This window comes from Nuphar pumila, chromosome 3 (genome assembly GCF_984573655.1).
Source record: "Nuphar pumila chromosome 3, dmNupPumi1.hap1.1, whole genome shotgun sequence".
Lineage (NCBI taxonomy): Eukaryota > Viridiplantae > Streptophyta > Magnoliopsida > Nymphaeales > Nymphaeaceae > Nuphar > Nuphar pumila.
In genome coordinates, this window is record NC_143251.1 from 9,369,657 (window position 1) to 9,397,088 (window position 27,432).

The window sequence follows — 27,432 nt, forward strand, 5'->3', positions numbered from 1 at the left end:
TTTCATCTTCGTTGTGGTTGACCGATTTTCCAAGATGGCTACCTTTGTCTCGTGTAAGCGAACCACCGACGCCTCGTTAGTAGCCTCTTACTACTTCAAGGATGTGGCCCGCTTTCATGGATTGCCCCACATGATTACCTCAGATAGTGACACGCGCTTTATGAGTCATTTTTGGAAATCGTTATAAGCCTTATTGAAAACCAAGCTCCAGTTAAGCAGTGCATACCACCCACAAACTGATGGCCAAACCGAAGTCGTGAACCGCACCCTAGGAAACTTGATAAGGAGTCTAGTTGGAGAGAATGTCAAAACATGGGACCTAGTCTTGCCACAAGCCGAGTTCGCATATAACAGTTTCATCAACTGGTCCATGGGAAAATCTCCTTTTCAAGTATTCTACTGGCGGTCACCAACCCATGTAGTAGATCGAGCACCTGTGTCTAGTCTTCCAGACCCAGCCCTAGACGCATTTGATGTCGTTGAGTACATGTGTGATATCCACAATCAGGTCTAAGCCAAACTTGTTGAGAGTTACAAAGCTTATAAAGCTTTCGTAGACCAAGGTCGTCGAGATGTCAAGTTCCAAGTTGGTCAGTTAGTATGGGTTTACCTACGTCCTGAGCGTTTTCAGTGAGTACTTATGGTAAATTGAGTCCTAAGAAGTATGGTCCTTTCAAGATTCTTCGGCGATTGGGTCTGAATGCCTACATCCTCGAATTGTCTGAAGATTGGTACATTTCGCCTATCTTCAATGTATCTAATCTATATGCTAACTGTGGAGACAACAAGTCGTCAGAGCCGACTTCTTCCCAACCAAGGGAGAATGATGCAGAGCAGGATCAACCCAGATCCATACCGCCTGACCCAGGGAGGGGACCGGACCTGCACGATGGGATTGAGGATCGGACCCAAGTAGTAGATCTGATCCAGATCACAGCACCAAGACGCAGGGATGATGTACCCCTGCGTACCTATTCCAGACAAGCACAGGCAAGGACAACACAGGCCCAGCAGCAACTTGAAAACGACTCGGGTCCCAGACCGGACCCGCGACCCGGGTCCACCAGCAGTCTTTAAAATCCCTCTCCTAGGGTTGCGTGCAGCAATTTTGAAGTTTCAGTAGCCTTCTTTGCTAATTTGGTTTTTCCTGCAGTTTTTATTTTTTTTCATTTCCTCTTGTCTTCACTTTGTTTTGCTATTGATTCCAGTCGCAAGTTTCGTTTTTGCCTGTTACCTGTCATAGTCATTGTAGTCTTACCGATCTCAAAATAAAATATCGATAGGATCGATTGATTCGATTTTCTGGTTTCACGTTTCCTTTGAATATTCGTGGCTGCACGACTGACTGTGCGTTGGAAGACCAGCATCACGTCAACCCATTGCGTGACAGCATCGGTTCCCTCCCTGTTTCAAAGAGTAGCAGCGTTGGTAACCTTTACGTGAAGGTGTCGGCTTCCTCGCTGCATCACTTCTGTACATGTTACTAATGGATTTATCCATCTGAAATGGGAACACGTCATCAGACATATGCAAGCAAAATCATGCCAAATACAGGTTAGAAGGGGGATAGTACATTTTTAGCTTACCCCAGGTAGACTGGCTTTCAACACTTTCCGCAGATCCATTTTTGACAATCCAATCTGGAAAGGTATCTGGAAATGAATGTCATCAGCTATAATATTTAGTGTCTAAAATTAAACTCATTGACCTGTGGGAATACGGACAGAAAGAAGAAATCCCATAACCTTTGCATGTGACAACACAGTCAAAAAGTTGTGAAGAACAGAATCCCAATATTAATAAACTCAATTTAATTCAAGTAATACACAAGGCTGTGACTAAATTACTATGACTGAAATCAATTCATGGCAAATGGCAGGCCTATTTAAAAGTGGCCATTGGGTTGTGAAGGATATTGTGGCTGCACCTTTGCTTGTGTTTGAAAAGGAGAGAGGAGACCGCAAAGAGTTCTTGAAAGAGAAGTCTCATGGTTAGAGTCGACTACTTGAGATTTCCTTAGCAATTTATTAATAACATCTGATAAGTACAATTGCAGTCTTACCATCTGTGATATTTCAGTGTACCATTATGCTTAATTACATAAAATTGTAGAATCTAAAAGTATCAAATACATTGATGCACTGCAGGGCATAGAAAAAGCCTAGCATGTCTTTTAACATGTAAAATGCTGAAAATATTCCTGAGCCTATTTTCTAAACCAAGTCAGACCAAACATGGTTTGTGACCATAGGAGCTTCTCTTTGGTCATCCAATGTTGTGCATGACAGAGCAAACTAGTGGCTCAAGCTCTTATGTCACTCAGTTATCACCATACAAGTTATATAACACAACTTGCCGATATTTTGATGGAAAGGAAGAAAGGATGTGTGTTTGAGGATAGCTACTGCAGCACTTCCCATATCAATAAAATCATTTTATGTGACGCTTCTATGCGCCAAAGCCAAACAGGGAGATTCAGATTTTGTTTGGCTGAGGCCACAAGTTGGGTTTACTGCTTTCACTTATTAGTGTCTTTCAGGTTGACGTAGTCACCCTTCATTTTTGTACTTGCTCTTATTTAGAACATTAATAATAATATCTTTCTTTTATATAAAATAGTCCTAAAAGTTTTATGTCCATAAATGTTCTTTTTGCCTCGTACATGATAAATAGAATGTCATCAATTGACCTTGAAGGAATGTTGCCTCTTCTCTTGAGACCACATTCGCAATGTCCATGAGGAAGTATCATTCCCTGCATCATCGTCATCCTTTGAAGTTTGAACCCATTGAGACAAATGCTAAACCAAAATTACAGATTTCTGCTTGGACAAAACTGTAAAGCTACAACCATCACGAGCCACAAAAGAGGAAAACAATTGAGTATACATTACAAAAAGACCCAGGTCCCATTATATATATATAGGAAATTTTCAAAAACACATCCAAAGTTTGGGCATTAATTAAAAATACACCTAAGTTTTAGAACATTTTAAAAAGTCACCTAAATTTTTGCACCGCTAATCAAAAACAAAATTTCGTCCATTTAACTTAGGTTATCGCTAACCCAAGATGAGTTAAGCGAGTTAATTTACTAATTAACCCTTCAAAGACTTTTTCATCTTTTTTAGGAGCATTATTGAAAATATGATGTTGAGGATAAAAAGGTAAGTCCACATCACATTTAACACCAAACTTGCCGGTAGTAAACCCCTGGGCCTTTTTAATTAGCCACTATTTTTTAGGTGCAGTTTTAAAAATTCCCAAAACTTAGGTGTCTTCATGATTAATGCCGAAACTTTAAGTGCCTTTTTTAAAATTTCCCTATATATATTAACCTAATTAAGCTTAAGCTTAATAGCCTAAATGTAATACTCATATAAAATATGCATTACAGACATCATTACTTATGACCTAAGACATGAACAACATACAAACATACAAGTGTACATTACTGACAATCAGAGAGCAATAGCATGCATATCCTAACAATTCTAACACTTCATCAGATCCATTTTAGCATACTTTTTTTTTCAGTTACCCTTGCAACACTGGAGAAATTTAAAAAAAATGAAAGCAGACGAGAAATCACAGCACGAACCAAAGCTATCTTGTTGGACACACACACACACACAACTTTATGCTTGTGAAAAACTTTTGAATGGACATGAAAGACTCATCTCAAGAAATGAGAGACTGGAGAAAATAAAGATCTGGGACAGCAAAGAGGACAATGACATCGATGAAGATAACTTCTCTAGAGTTCCAGAGGACACTGCTTGTTTACATAAAAATGGCATGATTCTTATGAAGTCAACAAAGATTATTTAGGCTTAAGATCAAGGATTGAAAAAAAAGGAGGTAAGGAGGAATCCTGTGAAAGAAGTACAAAAAAGAATAATGGAGTATCAAGATGTAGTTTTGTGCACATGGCAAGACAAATACTAAAAGAATGTAGTGTCACTGCAGCACAAAATTTCTTGGAACAGCAAGTGTCCATAAAGATCCACCAACTTCTTCATGTGTCTAAGAAGTAACAGCAAAATACGTACATGATTAGTATAGCTAGAGTGCAATGCCCGCAAATTGTCAAGATGGTCACATTAAAAGGCTTAGGCTCTGTTTGGGAGCCGGAGATGAGAGGGGAGATGGTATTTAATGAGGATTTAATAAATACCACCTACCCCCACAGGTGCTTGAGAACTGTTTTGGGAGAAGAGAATGGTCTTGGGAGTGGAGATGTGTCATTTTCAACTACATCCTCACTGTTGAGAAGTGTAATATGCTGTTAAAATATGTTGATCCTTAAATGTACATATATATATTTATATATATATAAAGATACGTATACATATATATATATATGTATACATATCTCTATTTATATATATATAAATATATATATTTTATCTTCCTAAAATACCCTCAAGGGTATTCTTGTAAATTAGCATTTTACGCATATTCCAATTGGAATATGCATTGTAATTTTTGTTTTATTTTTATTTTTTGTTTTTTATATTTTTGGATTTCGTACCACATTGGGGGCCTCCCAAAAGTGACGTTGGGAGCCCCCAACGGTCACAAATGTGACCGTTGGGGGCTCTCCAACGTCCCCTTTGGGAGCCCCCAAGGTGGTCCCTTTTCATGCTTATAAATAGGGGATTTCCCCTTTGTATTTGGTATTCTTGAGGGAGCTTATGCTCCATTGTAATGGGGTTTTTACCCCTTCTCCATTATTCTTCAATGATATGCAACTTATGACTTTATGTCATATTTTTCCCTTTTTATGGGTTTTATGTGTTAGCACATTATGTGCTTATGTTGTTTCCCTTTAATGGGTATATTTGCACTCCACGTGCATAAGTATGGGTTCATTATTGAACCCAATGTATTCCAAGTCACTTTCTAACATGGTATCAGAGCAAGGTCACGATGGGGTTGTCCTTTGGTGCAACGGAAAGCGTGTCGCTCAAGAAATGGTGAAGTATTCATTGCTCTTCCTTTTTGCTTTGAAGTTATTCGGTATGTATCCCTTTTCTTAAAGTATTATGCATTTGAAAATATGTTTTTTGCATATAGTTTGTTCGTTTAATGGTTATGATAGTTGAATTATGTCTTTTCACATTTCGTGTGCTCGTATATTTTAAAATTATCTCCCTCAAATTTGGTGAACTCGTTTGTTGTTCAAATATATAATTTATGTTTATCGAACTACTCATCGCATATAATAGCAATTTATGTTTTTTTTTAAATTACCTTCATTTATGTGAGATTTATAATTCTTACATAACTATCTCATGATTGACCTATAAGTTAATTTTTAAAATTATATATATGATTTCTTGCTAAAGTAATGATCTTTGCTTAAAATTTCTTAACTCTCATATGAACCCTAAGTTGATTTGAGTTCCCTCTTTTTTATGAATTTTAGTGCATTTTTTGAAAAATTTGATATAATCCTTATATGAAAATCTCTCACATCTAAAAATCTTTGTTGAATCCTAAAGTAGTTCTTGTTAATGTTAACTTATAAGAACTCCTAAAAGTTTTTCAATGTTTCTTTTTTGAAAAATTGTTTATGATAAACCATTAGGAAAGATTTTTTAAAAGGAATTTCTCACACTACATAGAGTGCATAGTTCATCTTTTGCATCCTTTTGGTATAAATGATTTCATTTTTCATCTTTATAAACTTGTTGGTTTGTATTTTTCATAAGGTTTCGAAACCTCTTAATAATATTTTTTAAAAATGCCTACATTGGCCATAATATGGTTTTCTTTGTCCTCAATTGCAATTGTTAAAGTTTGAGAATTTCAATCATTGCTCTTTTTATAAAGTGCATACTTGCTCACTTTTGTGTATTTTTGTGTTTTGTGCACATTTGTTTCTCAAATATTTGCGCTTGTATGCATTCCCTCTTTTTTATGAAATACATGCCTTAGTGCATGTTTGTTTACACCTTGGTGTGTATTTGTTCAAGTATTGTATGAGTGTCTTCGTGCACATCTTTTATAAAGCCTTTTGTGCTCACATGTGTATTGTCTCTTCGTAGACATTTTTGCATTATGGAGCCTTTATGCACATTTATTTTTGTGAAAAATATAATGAATTTAGATATTGAGTCCTTTTTAAATCATTGTAAGTGCTTTTAGCACTTTGAATGTTTCCGCATATCTCATCACAATCAAAGGTTTTTTTAAAAATTGTTGTATGGGATTTAATCTTAAATTTATAAATTTTCAAGTGTTTTAAATATTCATTCCTTGAGTATTGTGTTAAAGCCTTCTTTGTGAACCATTACGGTTCTTATGATTTCTTTGATTAAAAGCTTGATTGTCTTGATGAATTCTTTATGTTGTTGTGGTTATTGCTTAATAAGTCCTTTTTGGTATAAATGACTTGTTTGAAGATTAAGCATAATTTGTGTTCATGCAAAATTGTTGTTATAAAGCACATTATTGATTATTGGACCTTTTGATTCAATTTTTTAATCGGTCCTCTTTTCCTTGAAAAATGATTCCTTAAGTGTTTATTGCCTTTTTGTGGCATTTATATTTGTCCATCACATGTTATTTAATGCATCTTTTATTTGGCCTTATTATTGTTATATTAGAGATGTTTGTTGAGGTGAGTTATGGGCACCTCGTGTTATATCATTTTAGTTTGTCCACCTTCCATATTATAGATGGTTGTTGAGGTGAGTTATGGGCACCTTAGGACTCTAAAATGATTTGTTGTATGATCTCTAATTATGAGCGTGTCACTCATTTTTTCTCTTGTGGCCATTGATATTATGGATGCATCTATGTAAATGTGATGGACATATGGTGTTTTAAAACCTTAAATGTTTTAAGGTATATTAAAAATCAAGGGTTTTGGGATTATTGCCCAACCTTTTCTTGTTTATGAATCTTATGAGTACATTTGCACTTTTATGATTTTGTGTTGTGATTTTGCACAAGTATTCTAAGTGTTCTTGGTGTGTGTATGTTCACACATTTGTTCTCAAGAATTTTATTTTATCGATTATAGTATCTTGTTGAAGATATTTTTTTACATGCATGTTATTGTTATGAGAATTCATTTTAAAAGGAGTATTGTTTTATTCGAGGTTTATTTTCATTACAAGTTTATTGCCTCAAAAATCTTTTCCTTTTATGCCCATTATCTAAGTGTCATCATATGTAGACAAGAATTTTATTACACCTTCGTGTGTTTTTAGCCCTTTGTTGGCTTTTGCTCTCTTGGTCTAGTAGCTGAACACACTTGTCTTGAGTGTTTTTATATGTAGACAAGGCACGTTGATTCACACCATGGTGTGTGATTTTTAGCCTATGTTGGCGTTTGTGTCCTTGTTCTAGTCGCTTAAGATGTATGCCCATGGTTGGCTTATTTCACTCATTTCAAGTGCTATCATATGTAGACAAGAGATGTATTATGTTTTAGCCCATGGTTGGCTTATTACTCTTGTTCTAGTAGCTGAACATACTTGGTTTTAAGTGTATTTTTTACGTAGACAAGAGATACTTTTTAGTCCATGTTGGCATGTATTCTCTTGTTCTTGTCGTAGATGCACTTATTTCAAGTATTATTATATATAGACAAGAGGTTCTTTTACACATCTTTGTGTGTGTCTTTGGCCTTTAATGGCTTTATATTCTTGATCTAGTAGCTTATACACTTGATTTATGGGTTTTGGAGGACTAATGAGGAAGATGTTTGTAATGGATAAACTATTGTTGAAATTTGCAAAATTTCATTCATGACTTGTGTTTTTCAAGAAAATCATATTTTTGATATGCATATCAAGTTGATTTCTTAGCATTTAATCTATATATTAAGTGCTTATGGTTTTTGCCACCCTTATATGCAAAATGTGTATTAAGTATGTCTTTCATAAATGATTTTAAAACCTTGTGAACTCTTGGGTTTATTTTGCCTAAAGTATGCTTGGAGACTTTGTTTCTCTTGTTTGGCACTTCATTACATGTTTGAAGCATGTTCATTAATGAGTTCTTTGAGTATTAATTCATTTCATGATAAGTATATGCATATGCTCTTGATGGCCTTTTTGGGCCCTCATTCAATAATGTTTATGTATATCATGCTTCTTCGTAGGCTTATTGTGGTGTCCCTTAGTGGACCATTTTGTTATTCCTCATTATGGGGTTATATTTGTCCAACGTTGGACCTTATGAATGCATTATGCATTCTTGCAATTTATTTTTGCATAATTTGCTTCCGCTCATTTTGTTTTAAACATGATATATGATTTTGAAACTTTGGTGTCATTTTTGCATAATTTGCATCTCTTCTAACCTGTGCTAGTTAGAAATGTTCCATTTGAATAAAAGTACAAAGATTTGTTTTACTTGTTTCTTTGTTGTTATTTCACAGGATCTTGGAGATAGGACAAAGAGAAGTACCCTGGATAGTTCGGGAAATTTGAAGACAATAGGAGGAAGGCCTTTTCAAGTTCCATTGCATCCTTGCCGGAGCCTCTTGGAGTCTTGCCCTTTGATCAATCTTTTCGTTTCCCCGCAAAGATTGAGGGGGGGTGTTAAAATATGTTGATCCTTAAATGTACATATATATATTTATATATATATAAAGATACGTATACATATATATATATATATGTATACATATCTCTATTTATATATATATAAATATATATTTTATCTTCCTAAAATACCCTCAAGGGTATTCTTGTAAATTAGCATTTTACGTATATTCCAATTGGAATATGCATTGTAATTTTTGTTTTATTTTTATTTTTTGTTTTTTATATTTTTGGATTTCGTACCACATTGGGGGCCTCCCAAAAGTGACGTTGGGAGCCCCCAACGGTCACAAATGTGACCGTTGGGGGCTCTCCAACGTCCCCTTTGGGAGCCCCCAAGGTGGTCCCTTTTCATGCTTATAAATAGGGGATTTCCCCTTTGTATTTGGTATTCTTGAGGGAGCTTATGCTCCATTGTAATGGAGTTTTTACCCCTTCTCCATTATTCTTCAATGATATGCAACTTATGACTTTATGTCATATTTTTCCCTTTTTATGGGTTTTATGTGTTAGCACATTATGTGCTTATGTTGTTTCCCTTTAATGGGTATATTTGCACTCCACGTGCATAAGTATGGGTTCATTATTGAACCCAATGTATTCCAAGTCACTTTCTAACATATGCTTTGTATCATATGTATTACTATTTCTGTGCTACCCTCACTCATTATGTACATAGATTATTTAATGAAAGGCGTTTCTATACTTTAACAAAATAGAAGTGTATCATTTAGACACCTTATATGCAAAGGAAGGACCGTCAAAGACTAGAATAATACTTAGATGCAAGGATAATTGCATAGTTGGCAAACCCGGCGAGTCAACACGGGAATCGCCCGAGTCGACCCGGATTGGACCCCAACTGGGTCACGATTCAGGACTGCCGATCCAACCCATTAAATATATTTGTTATCATGTATTTTATTATTTTAATGCATAATTCTTATATAAAGCCACTTTTTATGAAGAATCTAATATTGTTCAATGAAAAAAGTTAATAATCATGTATAACTAGACATGTGCTTACACTATAAAATATAGAGTCCTGACTCGTCTGAGTCACCAAGTCAACCCGCTGACTCGGTGACCCAGTAGGGGTCCGATCTGAGCCTGAGTCACGAGTTTGCCAACTATGGATAATTGAACAAAATATACTACAAGATATACTTATTCTTAAAAGAGTAATAAATGCTCCTCTACATCTACATAGGAATCTTTCTAAGAAATTCAATTAAATAGTTCCAATATGATAAGTGCAACTGGAAATAGTACTTTACTGAAAAGACAAACAAAAGAGATGTGCAATGTTATTTATTTACCTCCTCCGGCTGCATTGTATACATCAAATCCTCAATTCTACGACCAAATTGAAATAACTTGTCAAATACCTGCAAAAACAAGAAGCAAAAACACCTTATAAACCTGAAATTACTATCCTATCCAAGAAAGGATTTGCACATGGCAGTTCACCAAACCTGAAGCAAGAAATAATTGCTTTTCCAAGTAGAGATCAATGGAAAGATTAAAGAAAGATGCTCTGCTTATGGAACTTACAAGGTATATAATTGAAGTAATATGGCATGTGCAAGACTGTTCATATGACTCACTAGCTTGATGGTAAAATTTAGCAAGTGTTGAAACAACATTGGCTAGGTCTCCTAATGATAGAATCTCAACCACTGGATTCTCTGTCTTTTTAGGTGACTGTTTGATTTCTTGGAGATGCAAGAAGCTCTCATTATCCTCTCCTGAAGCTTAGTATCATGCAATGACTCCGACAACAATGGAGCTAGTGTGATTAAGGAATCTTCTCAAAAACATGAGAATCGTCATCTCCAAACCCTTGAAGTTGTGTTGTGATAATTTTCATGAAAGTGACACAGAATCCAAGGCACTCAAAACCCAAAACCAAATACCAACATGCAATACATACTATGTCATATAGGTGCCGGTGCGGGAGTGTGTGTGTATATATATATATATAATCTCGGACAGACTTGGCTCTGTATACGCAGACTGATTCAAACCCAGGTTTACTTTAACCCGGGTCTGAATTCAACTGAGTCAAAGTAAACCCAACAGACCCAGGTCTAGATACGAGAGAAGCAAACGGTGTAAATTTTAACAAAAGAGTTCTTCTTTTCCCTTCGTTCACAGCAAAAAAAATTAGAAAAAAGAAATCTGAGGTGCCAGCTGATATTGATTTAAATTTCAAAAAGAAAAAACATTAAAGGCAGGCAGGTTACAGCTGGTTGAGAACGACAAGTGTCATAGTTTATGTGACAATACAAGGGCCATGTATCTTCCTTCCTTTGACAACTTTTTTTTTAGAGATTTGAGATAACTCTCTCATCTCTCTATTCCAAGAGATGAAGAAAAAAGAGGACGACCCCAGCCCTCTCTCTCTTTGTGTGTGGGTAGGCAACTCTCTCTCTCTCTCTCTCTCTCTCTCTCTCTCTCTCTCTCTCTCTCGTGACGTGTTTGCTGCACTGGGTGCGAGGAGCCTTTTGCCAAGTCCTTGTGACTTAGAATACATATGAATGAAAAATAAACACAACACAAGACATTGTGAATGTATTTTCCTTAATAATGAACCTTGAAATACAAAAGCAAAAAGAAAAATATTACACAAATACCACACTACACAAATATACTCACTCATGAGCCTAAACTACTCATCACTCTCTCACCCAGAATAGGCTCAGACACCCCATATATATATATATATATATATATATATATAGAGAGAGAGAGAGAGAGAGTCCCCTCTATCCATTGGACTAGAAATCTAGTTGTTGGGCTTAGTTCCCAACACAAATCTAGATATTTGGGCTTAGTTCCCAACAACTAGGTTGACCTTAGTTCTCAACACAAATCTAGCTATTGGGCTGAGTTCCCAACAACTAGTATAAAGTCAACTTTAGTTGACTTTACAATGAATATATATGTATATAAATATTATATATCTAAATACATATACATATATATGTGTATACATAATATATTATGTACATAAAAAAATGACAGAGTGATCTTAACACCCCCCTCAAACTTACGGTGACTCACCATGAGTTTGGAATTACAAAGAAAAAACTCATTACATAAAATGTCTTCATTGACTTCATCAAGTTCTTCCATTTGTTGTTTTCTTAAAGGATTCTCTTGATCTTCAATCATATGCTCTATTATACAAAGGGTCTTTAGGATCTTCAATATCATCAATATTTGAGAACATGTAAATAGAGCTAACAAAACATCCCAACTATACACATATATATCATAAAACAAAAAAGATTTCAAAAATAAACTATATCAGTTATATATTATGGAGAGAAGATGGCCAAATACACCAAAAATATAATATATAAAAAATATTTAAGACAATTTAACATTTTTCAAAATCATTTTAAAAAAATAAATTTGAAAAATCATTTAAAAAAATTAATTTTGAAAAATCATTAATTTTTCAAACACAATAGTCATTGAGAGACTCACTTCAATGGATAATTTTAAGAAATCATAGTTCTTAATTCATAAGAGAACATAATTGCATATTATCAAAAAGAGAAATACAAGAATAAAATATCTCAAAGATAAGCTCATAAATCATTAATTACTTTAACAATTCATGAAAACATGCATTATTCAAAGTCAATACTCACATATATCTATCATGAAAAACAAAAAAAAATGGATTTTCAACCAACATTATGTTAAATTATGTATCTTATATATATTTCTTTTGTAATACCCACTAGGGATAAAACTGTCTTTTTTACTCATTCTCGCCCTATGTAATTTTCTCCTTTTTTACTTTTTTCTTTTTTCTTTTCTTATTTCTTTTTCCATTTGGAAGGGCCCACCTTAAGGGACATCGGAGCATCCAATGGTCATATTTATGACCGTTGGAAGGGCTCCAACGTCCCTTTGGGAGCCCTTCCAAAGGTCTCCTTTTGTCTATAAATAAAGGGGTTTTTCCCCTTTTGTATTTCAAGCTTCTTGGAAGCTATTCATGAGTGAATATATTTTTTCTCTCACTTTTGTGTGTATACTACTTTTTGTGGTTTATTGTATTGTTGCCCATTAGTGGCTACTTGTTTATGTGTGTGTGCATTTGCTTGGCTCGTGGAGATATCACATCCCTCTCTTAGCACTTCATTTCATGGTATCATGAGCAAGGTTGTGAAAGCTTCATTGGATTATCTTGTTGACAAGTAATATCTCTCCTCTCTCTTGCTTTTAACATTTCTACTTCAAGAATGGCCGACAAATATTCAAAAATTGATCTCTCATTCAAATTAAATGGGACTAACTATCCTATGTGGGCGGCCGCCATGAAAAATAACCTCAAAGGTAAAAGACTTTGGGGTTATGTGTGTGGAACCATTCTGGAACCATAATTGAAACTCACTAAGTTTGAAGGCAATGAGGAGAAAGCCTTAAATGAAGAAGAAAAAAAAAAGGCTATTCTTGATTTCTCCTCAAAAATAGAAGATTGGGAGAGTGAGCATGCTAAGATATTAGCATGGTTCATGAATAATGTCGAACTAAAAATTTGTGCCAATCTTACCAAATTCAAGAAAGCCAATGAAGCTTGGTTTTTCATGAAAGGGATGTACACGCAACGTGATCTTGCTAGACACTTTTTCTTGCAAGAAAAAATTAGAGAAACAAAGCAAGTGATCTGAGTATTAGGGACTATTATAGTGCTCTATGCTCTTTATGGGATGAACTTGTCCTTCTTGAACCTCAATGGGAAGGAAGTGTTATTGCCATGAGGCAATAGCAAATGGAAAAAGAAAGATTTTTCCAACTTATTCATGGGCTTCGTCCCGAATTTGAGCAACTAAGAGGATCCCTCCTACATAGGGTGTCCACTCTTCTTAGTGATATTTTAGCTGACTTATGTCAAGAGGAGACTCGTTTGGCCTTAAAAAAGGATGTTGATGAGGTTTATGTCGTGTCTAGACCCGGTAACAATGTAAGACCATATAAACCTCCTCATTTTTGGAAAAACAATGGTGGTGGAGGAAGAAAAACTATTTGTCATCATTGTAATGAACCGGGCCATATTCGATTGGATTGCCCCAAGCTCAAAAAGAAAGTAGCTTCCGTTGGAGAGACTTCTCCAATCTCAAATGAAGATTCAAAGAAAGATGGGGACATTAAGGATTCAATTGCACATCTTACCGAAACTCTCCAACAATTCATAAGGATGAACTCCACTACATCTTCCACTTTCGGTGCCGCCATCTCCTCTATTTCAGGTATGACTTCTTGGATTCTTGACTCGGGTGCCTCTTTCCATATAACTCCAAATGCATCACTTTTATCAAAACCAAGTCTTAATTCTTTTAAGCAGAGTTACCGGAAGCGCCTAGCTAAAAGGGGAAGCGCGCTTCCCCGAAGCGCGCTTCGAAAGCGCGGAACGTCGCGCTTCCGAAGCATGGGGGGAAGCGTCCCCCTTTTTTGGGAAGCGCGTCCCCCTTTTTTGGGAAGCGCGCTTCCCTTTAATGGGGGACGCGTTTCCCTTTAATGGGGGACGCGCTTCCCTTTAATGGGAAGCGCACTTCCCCCTCGCTTCCCCCACGCTTCCCCTGTTTTTTTCAATTTTTTTGTATTTTTTATTTTTTATTTTTATTTTTTTCGCTTCCCCCTCGCTTCCGAGACGCTTCCTATGTCGCTTCCGAGACACTTCCCGAATCGCTCCTAAGTGGTCCCCCGCTTCCCCGCTTCCTAAAATTTTGAAAGTGCCTCGCTTCCCGCTCCCGCTTCCCGTATCGCTTCCCGCTCCCGCTTCCTCAACTGGCAACCATGCTTTTAAGTCATATGTTTCCACGGCCGATGAAACATCTTTAGATGTTGAAGAAATTGAAAACCTTGGAAAAATTTATGGACAAAATAAAGAATTTTTTGTTCCAAAAATACGAATTATTCCAAAACTTAATTTAAACATTTTTTTCGTTTCCCAAATCACCGATTTTGAATGTAGTGTCTTTTTTTCACCAACCCATTGCTATGTACAGGATCTTCAGTCCGGGAAGCGAATTGGGCAAGGTTATAGAAGAGGGGACCTATACTATATGGATTTTTTGTCATTACCATCCAAATCTTTTTGTAATCATGTTCAATCTAAAGATATTGAGACTTGGCGCAAGAGGCTTGGACATCCTAGTATCTCCAAGTTGTATCTCTTTCTTCTTTTGAAAAAAAATTGTAATACATTTACTTGCAATGATTGTATACTTGAAAAAATTCATTCGCTTCTGTATTCGCATAGTAGCTTTGTGTCAAAAAGACCTTTCGAACTCGTGCATTCCGATGTATGGGGACCAGCACCCGTTATATCTAAAGGAGGCTATTCTTACTATGTTGTCTTTATTGATGACTTTACTAGATACACATGAGTGTATATTATTAAAAATAAATCTGATGTCTTATCTAATTTTAAAGAATTTCATACTCTTATTCAAAACCAATTTCAAAATAATATAGCTATATTTAGATCTGATTCCAGAGGTCAATACATGTCAAAAGATTTTCAAAATTGCCTCAAACTAAATGAAATTTTGCACCAAAGATCTTGTCCAAAAACTCTGCAACAAAATGGTCTTTCGGAAAGGAAACATAGGCATTTAATTGAGACTACAAGAACTCTTTTTGTCTCTAAAAAGGTCCCCAAAAATTTTTGGGCCGAAGTTGTTCTCACTGCAACATATCTTATAAACCGTATGCCTTCTTCTTCTTTGAAAAGTGTTTTCCCCTTTGAAAAATTGTTTAAAATTACTCCAGATTTTAATAGACTAAGGATCTTTGAATGTAAATGCTTCGTTCTTATTCAAGGACAAGACAAATTATCACCAATAGCTCTTGAATGTGTCTTCATTGGCTATGGTGAAAATAAAAAAGGTTATAGATGCTATGACATTCAAAATAATAAACTTTATGTTTCTCGAAATGCAACCTTTCTTGAGGAACAAAATGATTTTGACATTCATACATCTAAAGAAGACATTGATTACTCATTCTTATTTGACTTAGCACTTAGAACTAAGTCCCAAAGTGAAATTATTTGTGATAATTCTTGTGATGGTACTTTACATCACAATGACAATGTGCCACAACATATTGATGATTCTCAAAATGAGAATCCTAATGATATTAATGTGTATACCCGGCGGTTAGGAAATGAACATCAATCTGCGTTTGAAAGATATTCTCAAGACTTCTCTCTAGAAGAACATGTTGAAGATAACCAACTTAGGAGATCCTCTCGTAATAGTAGACCACCACAAAAATTTGTGTCGTATGAATCCTTTTCTCCTAAATATAGAACATGTCTCATGATGATATATTCGTATCATGAACCCTCCACGTTTAAAGAAGCTAAGGACCATCCACATTGGATTGAAGCTATGAAAGTTGAGTTAGAAGCACTTAATAAAGCCAAAACTTGGGGTGTAGATGGGTATATAAAGTTAAAACTAAATGTGATGGAACTCTCGAAAGATATAAAGCTTGGTTGGTTAATAAAGGCTACGCCCAAGAATATGTGATTGATTATGAAGAAACTTTTGCTCCAGTAGCTGGGATGACTAGCGTACGAACTTTGATTGCCTTAGCATCTATTAAACAATGGCCTATCTTTCAACTTGATGTTAAAAATGCCTTCTTAAACGGAAATCTATGTGAAGAGGTTTTTATGGATCCTCCGTCAAGTCTTGAAATTGGAAAAGGAAATGTTCTTAAATTAAACAAAGCTCTTTATGGTCTTAAACAAGTACCAAAAGCTTGATATGATTTATTTAGCAAAGTAGTTCTCGATAATGGTTTATCTTCTTGTTATATTGATACTGCTTTATTTGTTAAGACTTCAAGGGAACATATAACAATTTTGTTACTATATGTGGATGATATGATCATCACTGGTAATGATAAGAAGGGTATTGAGCTTATTAAAAATATTCTAAAAGAGAATTTTGATATGTCTGACCTTGGTTTTCCAAGGTATTTTTTAGGGATTGAAGTTGCATACTCTCCAAGGGGGTATGTTCTCTCTCAGATGAAGCTTGCATCAGACATCATTGATCGATCTGGGCTAACAGATGACAAGAAAGTGGAGACTCTAAAAATGATCAATGCCAAGATGAGAGCCAATGATGGCACTCTTTTAGCAGATCCCACTCTTTATCGTCAGTTAATTGGGTCTCTAACATATTTATTTATCACCAGGCCCAATATTTCTCATGTTCATAGTGCAAGCCAATTTCAGACTGCCCCTACTACCATTCACATGGTCGCAGTCATGAGAATTATCAGATACTTAAAGAGCACCATAACAAAAGGATTATTCTTATCTTCCTCCTCATCTCTTAATTTACTTACTTATACTGACTCTGATTGGGGGGTAACCCCGATGATCGTATTTCCACAATAGGTTATTGTGTGTTTCTTAGAGAGTCACTTATCTCTTGGAGGTGTAAGAAGCAACAAAAAGTATCTCTTTCTTCTACAGAGGCTGAATATCGAGCGATGGCTACACCCACTACTGAAATTATCTGGTTAAGAAGCTTGCTTAAAGTTACGGGTGTTTCATTCTTCACTCCTTCAAAATTGTGTTGCGACAAGAGTGTCATCTACATTGTCAGCAATCACACCTTCCACGAACGAACAAAGCACATTGAAATGGACTGTCATTATGTTCGTAATGAGTTCTTACGGGGTATCATTCAACTTCTATATGTTTCTACTGAGTACCAGCTAGCGGACTTCTTCACTAAAGCTCTAACATCGCCTCGTTTTTACTTTCTCCATAGCAAATTATCGGTGATCTCAACATGTGTTTGAGGGGGGGTGTTAAATTATATATATATAGAGAGAGAGAGAGAGAGAGAGAGATAGAGAGAGAGAGAGATCATGACACATACCCATATATATATATATATTACATATATATGTCTATATGTCTATCTACATATATATATATATTTCTTTTGTAATACCCACTAGGGGTAAAACTGTCTTTTTTACTCATTCTCGCCCTATGTAATTTTCTCCTTTTTTACTTTTTTCTTTTCTTCCTTTTTCTTTTTTCTTTTCTTTTCTTATTTCTTTTTCCATTTGGAAGGGCCCACCTTAAGGGACGTTGGAGCATCCAACGGTCATATTTATGACCGTTGGAAGGGCTCCAACGTCCCTTTGGGAGCCCTTCCAAAGGTCTCCTTTTGTCTATAAATAAAGGGGGTTTCCCCCTTTTGTATTTCAAGCTTCTTGGAAGCTATTCATGAGTGAATATATTTTTTCTCTCACTTTTGTGTGCATACCACTTTTTGTGGTTTATTGTATTGTTGTCCATTAGTGGCTACTTGTTTATGTGTGTGTGCATTTGCTTGGCTCGTGGAGATATCACATCCCTCTCTTAGCACTTCATTTCACATCAATACCATAAAAAAATAACTCACAAAAGAGTTTAAATCCTAAAATCCCACAAAGCAGAGTAAATTACTCAGATTTTCTTTCAAGAACAAATCATTTTTACATAGCGAAAGATATAAGAAATGATTCAAGTCATTCAATAAGGACTTAAAAAGATACAAATAATCATGGATCAATTAACTATTACATTTTAGAAGCAATATTAACCACACAACTAATGCATATATGAATGAATCATGCAATAGTTTAGAATCAATAAAAAAGTCACTTTTGAACCAATTTTAAGAGATAACAATGAAAAACTTTCAAGAGACAACACCTTCCAGGAAATATGAAGAGATTTAAAATCCCATAAATATCAATAAATGATAGTTTGTGAATATCAATATATATACAAAACACGCAAGACGACCAATCATAAAATAAATTTAAAGTATTCTTAATCATGCAATTAAAGCATATTTAATGCAAAATGCATGAAAATATTTCAATAACTATTTTTCATACAAGGACAAATGAGTAGTAAAAATTTATAAATTTTATGGAGAGATTTAAAAACCCCACATAATACAATGAATGATATTTGCAAATCTCAATAATAGTTCAACCACCACAAGTAATCACCTCACTAGATCTTCAAACTTCAAAAAATCAAGTGTATCAACTACTACAATAAAAATGACACTTATAAGTTAAACAAATACACAAAAAGTGTGAATAATCAACGGGTGCACATAACTCACCACATTAACCATCTCTTGTCTACACATAATGACACTCAAAATAAGTGTATTAGCTACTAGAACAAAAGTATAATCATAAAGCTACTTATGGGCTAAACAAACACACAAAAGTGTGAGTAAACATTTTTTGTCTACATATAATGACACTTAGATAAGACACATAACAGAAAGAAACACAAGAAGTAAGAGAGCTTATAATTAAAAACAAATTAATGCCATTAAAAAAATAAGAATAATGATTTTAACAATCTTTCAAAACTCTATGGTTTAAAAAACATAATTATCATCACAATAAAAACAAGATATCAAGCATTCAATACTATAACAATGGTCATATAAACAAATGAGTGGTAAAACATACTCATAGAAACCGAAGTCAATCACCTGCCAGTTAGATACATACATATACTGACAAGATGACATGAGTTGCACGCACAACTCACCCAATGACTAACTCGGATTTTCAACAACAATGAGTTTAGAGGTCAATCAACCATTAATCAGACAAAAGGCAAATGACAACACGTCACTCATAACCCTTGGGAATCTAGACTGATAAGATAACATGAGGTGCACACATAACTCACCTCAACAGCTAACCATGACCCAAAAACAAGGCCAAAGTAAATGATCCATCAACCAAAGTTCTGTAATGGACTAAACAAATGTCATAACATGGCAACAAAGAACTCATGAAAATAAATTTCAAATAATGTGAGTTCAAATACAATAAATGACTTGAAAATTATTATTTCAAATCAGTTTCAATAAAGACTTTTAGGATATGATGTAATCACATGCAAACAAGGTGTCAATTGACAATATATCTAAATCTTGTGCAAGCAAAGACAACCAAGATTATAACAAAAAAAACAATAGGGAATGACCAAGAAGCTAGCTTACCCTAGATCATAAGTCCAATAAGGGACCAAAAAGAAATATAATCAAGTAAAAGTAGTGAAAGCACGAACACAAAGAATCCAAGCACCACCGATCACTAAGAGGCACAAAAGCTCAATACATAAAAATGTGGTAGCTTTTTATAAGAAAAAAGGCCTAACAAAGAGGCATATACACATATAGGGACTCAAAGAAATCATATAAAATATGTAAAAGAACGCATTCAAGTAAATAATAATAAAGCTTGCTCATGCAATCCAATATAAGTTGATATAACAATCGCAAAGGCCACTCATGGCATATACCCAAGAATATAAAGCAAGAGATAATATTCCATCAAATATAAGAATCACTCCTTAATCTCATAAATTTAAACCATTGAATATCATACTCAATCAATCATTAATCCTTCTACAAAATTATTTTGCACAATAAGATGGTTTTAAATATAACTTAAAGTCAAACATTGATGTCACACAACCATAATAGTGCAATCTCATGAGAGCCTATAAAACATTCATAAACAATTTATAGCCTCTACGACTCAATGAATAAATTATTCAAGAGGTTAAAACATATTTTTTGACATAAACACATTCACACGATAATGGAGGGCATACAATATTAAGGAGTACAAGAATATATTCAACATATCATGCATATCACAAACTAAGATTCATCAAAACATCATAACATTAAAAAAATCACAAGATTCATGTAAGTACACTTATTAAGTGTCATACAAGGGAGGACATATCAAAATTTTAGTATTTTGCAAAACATAAAAAACATATAGGATTTTAAGAAACCATACATTTTTTGCAAAATACACTTATCCACAATCAAATATATATATTTTATGTTTACACAAAACCAAAGGTCAAGATACAATAATTTTTACAAAATCTACTTTCAATGGATTTATGAAAAACATATGCCATAAAATCACAATGTACATACTAGAATGAGAAAGATAAGATAAAGCTCCAATCATTTGTCTATATGGAGTTGGATCCTTCAGAGGTTCTCCATCATTTTTCTTCATCTTTGCATTGATGACCTTTAGAGTATCAACTCGTTTTTCATCTGAGAGTTTTAACCATTCAATGATCTCTACTGCATACTTAGTCTGCGATAACAAATAACCACGAGGTGAGTAAGCTACTTCTATTTCAAGAAAATATCGTAAAAACTAAGATATGTCATATCTAAGTTAGCTTTGAGCACATCTTTGATATGACTAACTCCCTTCTTATCACCTCCTGTGATAAGCATATCATCAACGTAGAGAAGCAATATCATCATTCCAGCATTAAAAGACTTAACAAACAATGCAATGTCTGTATAATAAGATTTGAAGTCAAGTTATGTCATCACACTACTGAATCGATCATACTAAGCCTTGGAGGCTTGCTTTAGACCATACAATGCTTTTCGTAACCGAATAATTTTTTCATCTGCTAAACTTAAACCTGGTGGGGGATCCATGTAAACTTTCTCATTGAGATTATCATTTAAAAATGCATTTTTTACATTCATTTGAAAGATTAACCATTTTTTAATTAATGTTATACAAATAAGGGTTCTAAGAGTAGTCATTCAAACGACTAGAGCAAATGTCTCATCATAGTCTATTATGTATTCTTAACTATATCCTTTGGCTACTATCCTAGCTTTATATATTTTTAATATCCCATCACTTTTAGTTTTTATCTTATAGACCCATCAACATCTTATAGTTTTCTTTCTTTTAGGTAATGTTTGAATTTCTAAGTTTTTGCCTTTTCTAAAACTTCTAATTCAACATTCATAGACTTAATCAATTATTGATGATTTTTAACATCATGGTAAGATGATGGTTCTAGATATAAGTGTATAGCCATTAGACAAGATTTATATTTAGGTTCAAAGAAATCATAGAATACGAATCTACTAGGAGCCTTTGAAATTCTTATGGATCTTCTAATACTAGAGGAATCTATATTTTGATTTTGAGAATATCTTTTTAAAGAACACGGTGAATGGTATTCGATATGTTGAGTATAGGTTTGAATTTCATTGTGAGATGGGTTTATATTATCAAGACCCTCATTCACATTTCCATGTGCATCATAAGTGTCCTCATTGTCACTCATGCATATCATGAATGTCATCACATCTTTCATGCTCATTGACAAGGTCGAAAAGAAATGAATAGTCATAATGCTCTTGGATTTTCTCTTTACCCAATCCATTTCGTTTTCAAGAAAAGTAACATTTCTTGAAACATATAATTTGTTCCTTTTAATTTCATAACATCTATATCATTTTTTATTTTCGGCATAGCCTAGAAATACACAAAGGAATATCTTTTGGAAAAAGTTTGTCATTTTTGTTGGTAAGGACAAAGCATTTACAACCAAAGACTCTCAAGCTTTTATAATCGGGAGATGTTTTAAATAATTTTTCAATAGGAAAAATGTTTTCAATGGTTTTTTAAGGCATCTTATTTATCAAATAAACCGCCGTAAGAGCAACTTCGGCCCAAAACATTTTTGGAACATTTCTTAATATAAGAAGTGTTCTAGTAGTCTCAACAATATGTCCATGCTTCCTTTCGGCTAGTCCATTTTGATGGGGAGTGTAAGGACATGATTTTTTATGAATAATCCCATGTAAGTCAAGATAATTTTTTAACTCCTTTGATACAAATTCTCTGTCAGAATCGGTTCTAAAGATTTTAATATTGGTTTTAAACTGAATCTTTGTATAGCAATGAAATTTTTGAAACAATCATATACTTCGGATTTGTGTTTAAGAAAATATATCCAAGAGTCTACTATAATCATCCACAAACACAATATAATAAGATACTCCTCCTTTGGATATAACTGGAGCCGGTCCCCGTAAATCCGAATGTACCAACTCAAATGGATTTTTAGATATAAAATGACTAGGCCCAAAGGGTAAAGATTTTATTTTACCAAGGATGCAATCTTCACAAACAAAATTCCTTTCTTTATAACTTGAACACACTAGGATGTCCTAGTCTTTTGTGCTAATTTTTTATATCTTTTTTTTCCACAAAATTATAAAAAGTATGTTTTGATAATTCAAGATTGCCCATAACATAGAGATCTTATCTTCTATGGCCTCACCCAATCGGCTTCCCGGACTGGAGATCTTATAGCAAACAATCATTAGATAAAAATAAAAATTTACATCTATGATCCGCAATTTGGGAAACATATAAGATGTTTAAATTCAATTTTGGTACTACTCTAATATTTGGTATGAAGAAAGTTTGTTGTTTTTTAAAAGACCCAAAACTTTTAATTTTTAAGAAAGTTTCATCAGCGGTTGAAACATAAGAATCATTTGGGTTAGTATGACATTCGGATAATACAAGCTCATTTAAGGTCATATAAAAAGAAGCACCAGAATCAAGAATCCAAGAAGTCTTACCAAGGTCAATGTTTGTGGATATGCACCCGAGAAGGAAGAAGCTTGATTTTTGAACATTGGTTGTAGTGCCTCCATAAGTTGTGCCAAGGATAATGAGTCGATGCATTTGGAGTCGTCCACACCATTTCTTTTAAAAGATGGTCCCACCCAAGGTTGCCAAACTAGGAAAAGAAAGCAGGAAACGATACGAAAAGCAGAAGCAAGGCATTTTAAAAATTTTAGGACACGAGAAGCAAAATATCAATTTAAAAGTAAAATATAAATAAAAAACGAAGCAATATGGTAACTGAATGGGAATCAAATAAGAAACAAATAAAAACTAAAATAAAATTAATCATTCTTATATTTCATGATTTTTTAGTAAAAGAGTTAAATTTTTGTTAAAATCTAACAATGATGGTTACCAATTTAAAGAAAGTACATGGAAAGTGAGTGAAAGCGTAAGAGAAAATACATGAAAAGAAACGTGAGAAAAGCATATAGGAAGCATAGACCATGTATATGGGAAGCATAAAAGAAGCGTAAGAGAATCGAGATTCCCATGAAGTTTCGGAAGTGAGGAGTATCGCGCTTACCAAGCGAGTTTCTGGGAAGCGAGCTTCCCACTTACCTAAGCAGCTTCCGGTAACTCTGATCCCACCAAAGCCACCTTCTTATCATCTCTTTGATCTTTTTTCCTTCTTTTGGGGCAAAAAGGCTTGATGTGATCCAGCTCATAGCAATGATAACATATTTATTTGTCACTCTTCTTGTATTCATGATCGCCTCGTTTATCATTTTGACTTCTTAGGAGGCTTATAACTCCTTGTGTGGTTTTCAGGCTTTGACATAGCAAGCACGGATTCTTCAGCTTTTGAAGAGGATGATTTTTTCAACATATTTTCCTCCATAGTTAATTCTTCAAGAGTTTCAACTATGGTAGATACACCTCCTCTATGAAAAAGAGTCAATTTGGTCCCTTCAAATTCGGGTCTAAGCCCATTAACAAATTGATAGAAATGCTCAGTTTTAATTCATCCCAAAGAAGAGAGAGAGGGCATTTTAATATTCCTTAATGTTCATCTTTCCTTGGGTCATAGTTCTCACCTTATTTTACACATTGCATATGTGAGCAATATCCTTGATATTGTACATATCTTTAATATACTTTCATGCATTACTAGCAAAATCAAATTTTGTTAAGCTAGAGCATTTTTTGATGTCAACATTATTGATGAGTCATCTAATTATCTTGCAATGACCCATCCTCCATTCTTTTCATTTTTTTTAATATTCGGTGACAGACTTAAACATCTCTTCCACTTCCTTTCTATTTTCAATCTTAGAAGTATAAGTTAAGGCATTTTTTCGGTGCCATCGACCAAACCTCATTGAGACTTTTCCCATATTTTATGTTTCACTATGAATGCTCACATCACATGGTTAGTGAGAAAGGAAGGTAGCAAGAATTTTGTTGAGATCTTTGATTATACGCTTTATGATACAACGATCCCACAAACCGATGCTCCAATCTCACGATCCTCCTCTTAGCCTTTCTGAATGAATAACAATCCAAGAGCACCAAAGATTTGATATCATGTAATGAAATAAGAACAAAAGCAAACAAGTGTCTCTTATGGGATTACAAAAACACAATCAACCTAAGAACATTAATTGATCAATCCACACCCATATACCCTTTTCTCATATTTTATTTTTTACTATGGATGCCCACATCACATAGTTAGTATCATTGAGTCTCACGGGAATGTAGACGATCACTTCTCTTTCATCCTCCATTTTCACAATAATGAGAAAAGAGAGAGAGAGGAAGGAAGGTAGTAAGAATTTTGTTGAGATCTTTGATGAAGCACTTTCTGATACAATGATCCCACGAACCGATTCTCCACCAATATCACAATCCTCCTTTTAGCTTTTCTGAATGAATAACAACCCAAGAGCATGCAAGCTCTGATACCATGTAATGAAATAAGAACAAAAGCAAACAAGTGCCTCTTATGGGCTTACAAAAATACGACCAACACAAGAACACTAATTGATCAATCCACACCACCCACACAAGGGCCAAGAATAAAATAAATGTTTTTGTATTACACAAATGCTTAAGAAAGCATTAGAATCTGCAAGTGCTTAAAGCCGTATTTATAACAAGAGAGATAGAGAGCAGCCCAACGGTCACATTTGTGACCGTTGGGAGCAGCTCCAAAAGCTAGTTGGAGCTGCCCCAATCGATTGTACCAAAATACAAAAAATACAAATAACAATTATACAGTCAACCCCTAATGGGTTGACTTCTATTACAAGGTAAAATGACCAAAATAACTCCTGATGGGTATTTCGGTTTACATACATATGGACATGCATATATATTAATATACATATACATATAAATATATATTAGAAGCACATCTTAACAATAGTTAACCTATGTTACATGGACACTTCACCTAGGCTGAAGTGTCATTGTCAGACACTTTTTGACACCAACACATTTTTAAAATTAAGTGTCCAAAAATTTGGATACACGTGTGAGTGTCCAACACCTTAAAAGGTGTCTCACATGCCATGTCCAGCAAGTGTCATACCCGTGTCGGATGTTTGATATCCAGCTTTAAAAGATACTTACATGGGAAGTATCCATCACACATCGAGCATCCGACACTCCCATTAGTCTTGATGATTTGTTTTGACTTTTTGCACTCAATCTTACATGTTCATATTACATCATTGACATTTGTGTAAATCATCAAGGATCATAATGCAAATGAGAAAGGAATGTGCATTTATATTTTTTGGTTTTGTTTGCATAATTATTTAAATCTCTCTCCCATATATTATATATATAGCCGTGTCTAGTTTTTCAAGTCTTGCAACGTCTGACACTTCTTCCCGTGTTCGACACCGACACCCATGTCAGTGTCCAAGTAACATAGCAGTTGACATTGAATGCCTTGAATGCAAAGTGTTGACTGCATGTTTACTATATCATAAAGTAGATAAAATGGGTCAAATTAATTCCTAGTCCCAATTGACCCATACCTAAAGTACCCAAGTACTAGTGCGGGCACAAAACAGGTAGAAGGGGCAGGTAGAATATAGAATTACCCATGTTACAAGGGTGTGAATCTTTTCAAAACAATAAGGGATACAAGTTTTAATTATTTATGGTCAAGCCCTTGTATAGTCTTCACAAAGTTTGGATTGCTAGAGAAACTATCTTTACCACGTCTACAATATAAATTTATTTGTCCAAAATAGTGATAGCGAGTTGATGAAGCTCTTCCTCAAGGTACCCTTTGATTGCTCAAGTCTTCTTCTCCTAACAGAAAGTTTGTTTCAATGTTGAGAAAAAAGTGCACTGACTTTTCTCTACCGTTTGATTGCTCAGGACTTTTTCTCACAACAAAAAAATTTGATTGTTAGGAAAAAGTGTAGCAATCTATTGTTCGATTATCGACAGAGGTATCAAATGGTAGTGTTACAGCTACACACACGCATGCATGTATATAGGTCCAGTTTCAGATCCAGGTCCAGTCAGATCTCAAAATCAAGCTCAGATCTGGTTGAGATATGAGCCTCTATGGTACTGGGTGAGCTGCAAACAGGTAAAATCTTCTGGTTTCTGGGTGAAAAGGATAGCTTGGTTGGATTAAACCCAATTCTGACACATAGACAACCATTTTTGCCTATCTAGTTCCAACCTGGATCCCTATAAACTCAACAACTTTTGTTCCAGACCTGACCTAATTATGGAGATATACTATCCAAATACAACAATCCAGGTCCATCAGACGCAGCTTGGAATATGCTGAAGAATTAGAATATTTAGGAAAATTAGGTGTGAAATAATAAAAATGAACTATGAATTATGATGATGATGATGCTAATGATGAACATCACCTGACGATCACTGTATTGAATTTAGATTTGAGGCAGAAAACTATTCCAAAAAAATGAATAAACAGAAAATCTTCTTATGTTGCACTTACTAATTAAAAAAATGAATAAACAGAAACCAAAGACCAGGACTTGTTAACTTGATTATACTGGATTTTGCTTGCAGCCAAAAAACAATTTCCAAGGAAAGGTACAAACAAGAAACAATAAATTGAAAATAGTATTTCTAAGAAAAATACCCAATGACTGTGACTGTGACTTGAAAGAGCAGAAAATTAAAGGTATATAACCAATTATCAAATAAATGCACCAATGGATACCTCCCCAGAAGTGCCTCCATATCCGCATCTTCAGCTTGTGAGACAAGGTCCCTTTCTACAGTTACTTTCAGGTCATGTTGTGCCATAACGGCTGCAGTGGGCCCAGCTTGAGCATTTGCTCGACTAGCCA

At 34.6% G+C, this 27,432-nt stretch overlaps 1 long non-coding RNA gene across 1 annotated transcript; it reads right to left on the reverse strand.

Moving 5' to 3' along the window:
* Positions 1 to 1,264: 1,264 nt before the first annotated feature.
* On the reverse strand, positions 1,265 to 27,414 carry LOC149841878 (uncharacterized). The gene is made up of 4 exons (XR_016430739.1): positions 27,303 to 27,414; positions 9,883 to 9,951; positions 1,587 to 1,652; positions 1,265 to 1,500 (listed from the first exon to the last, which is right to left on the reverse strand). It is a non-coding gene; the product is annotated as an uncharacterized LOC149841878 (long non-coding RNA).
* Between the last annotated feature and the right edge of the window lie 18 nt (positions 27,415 to 27,432).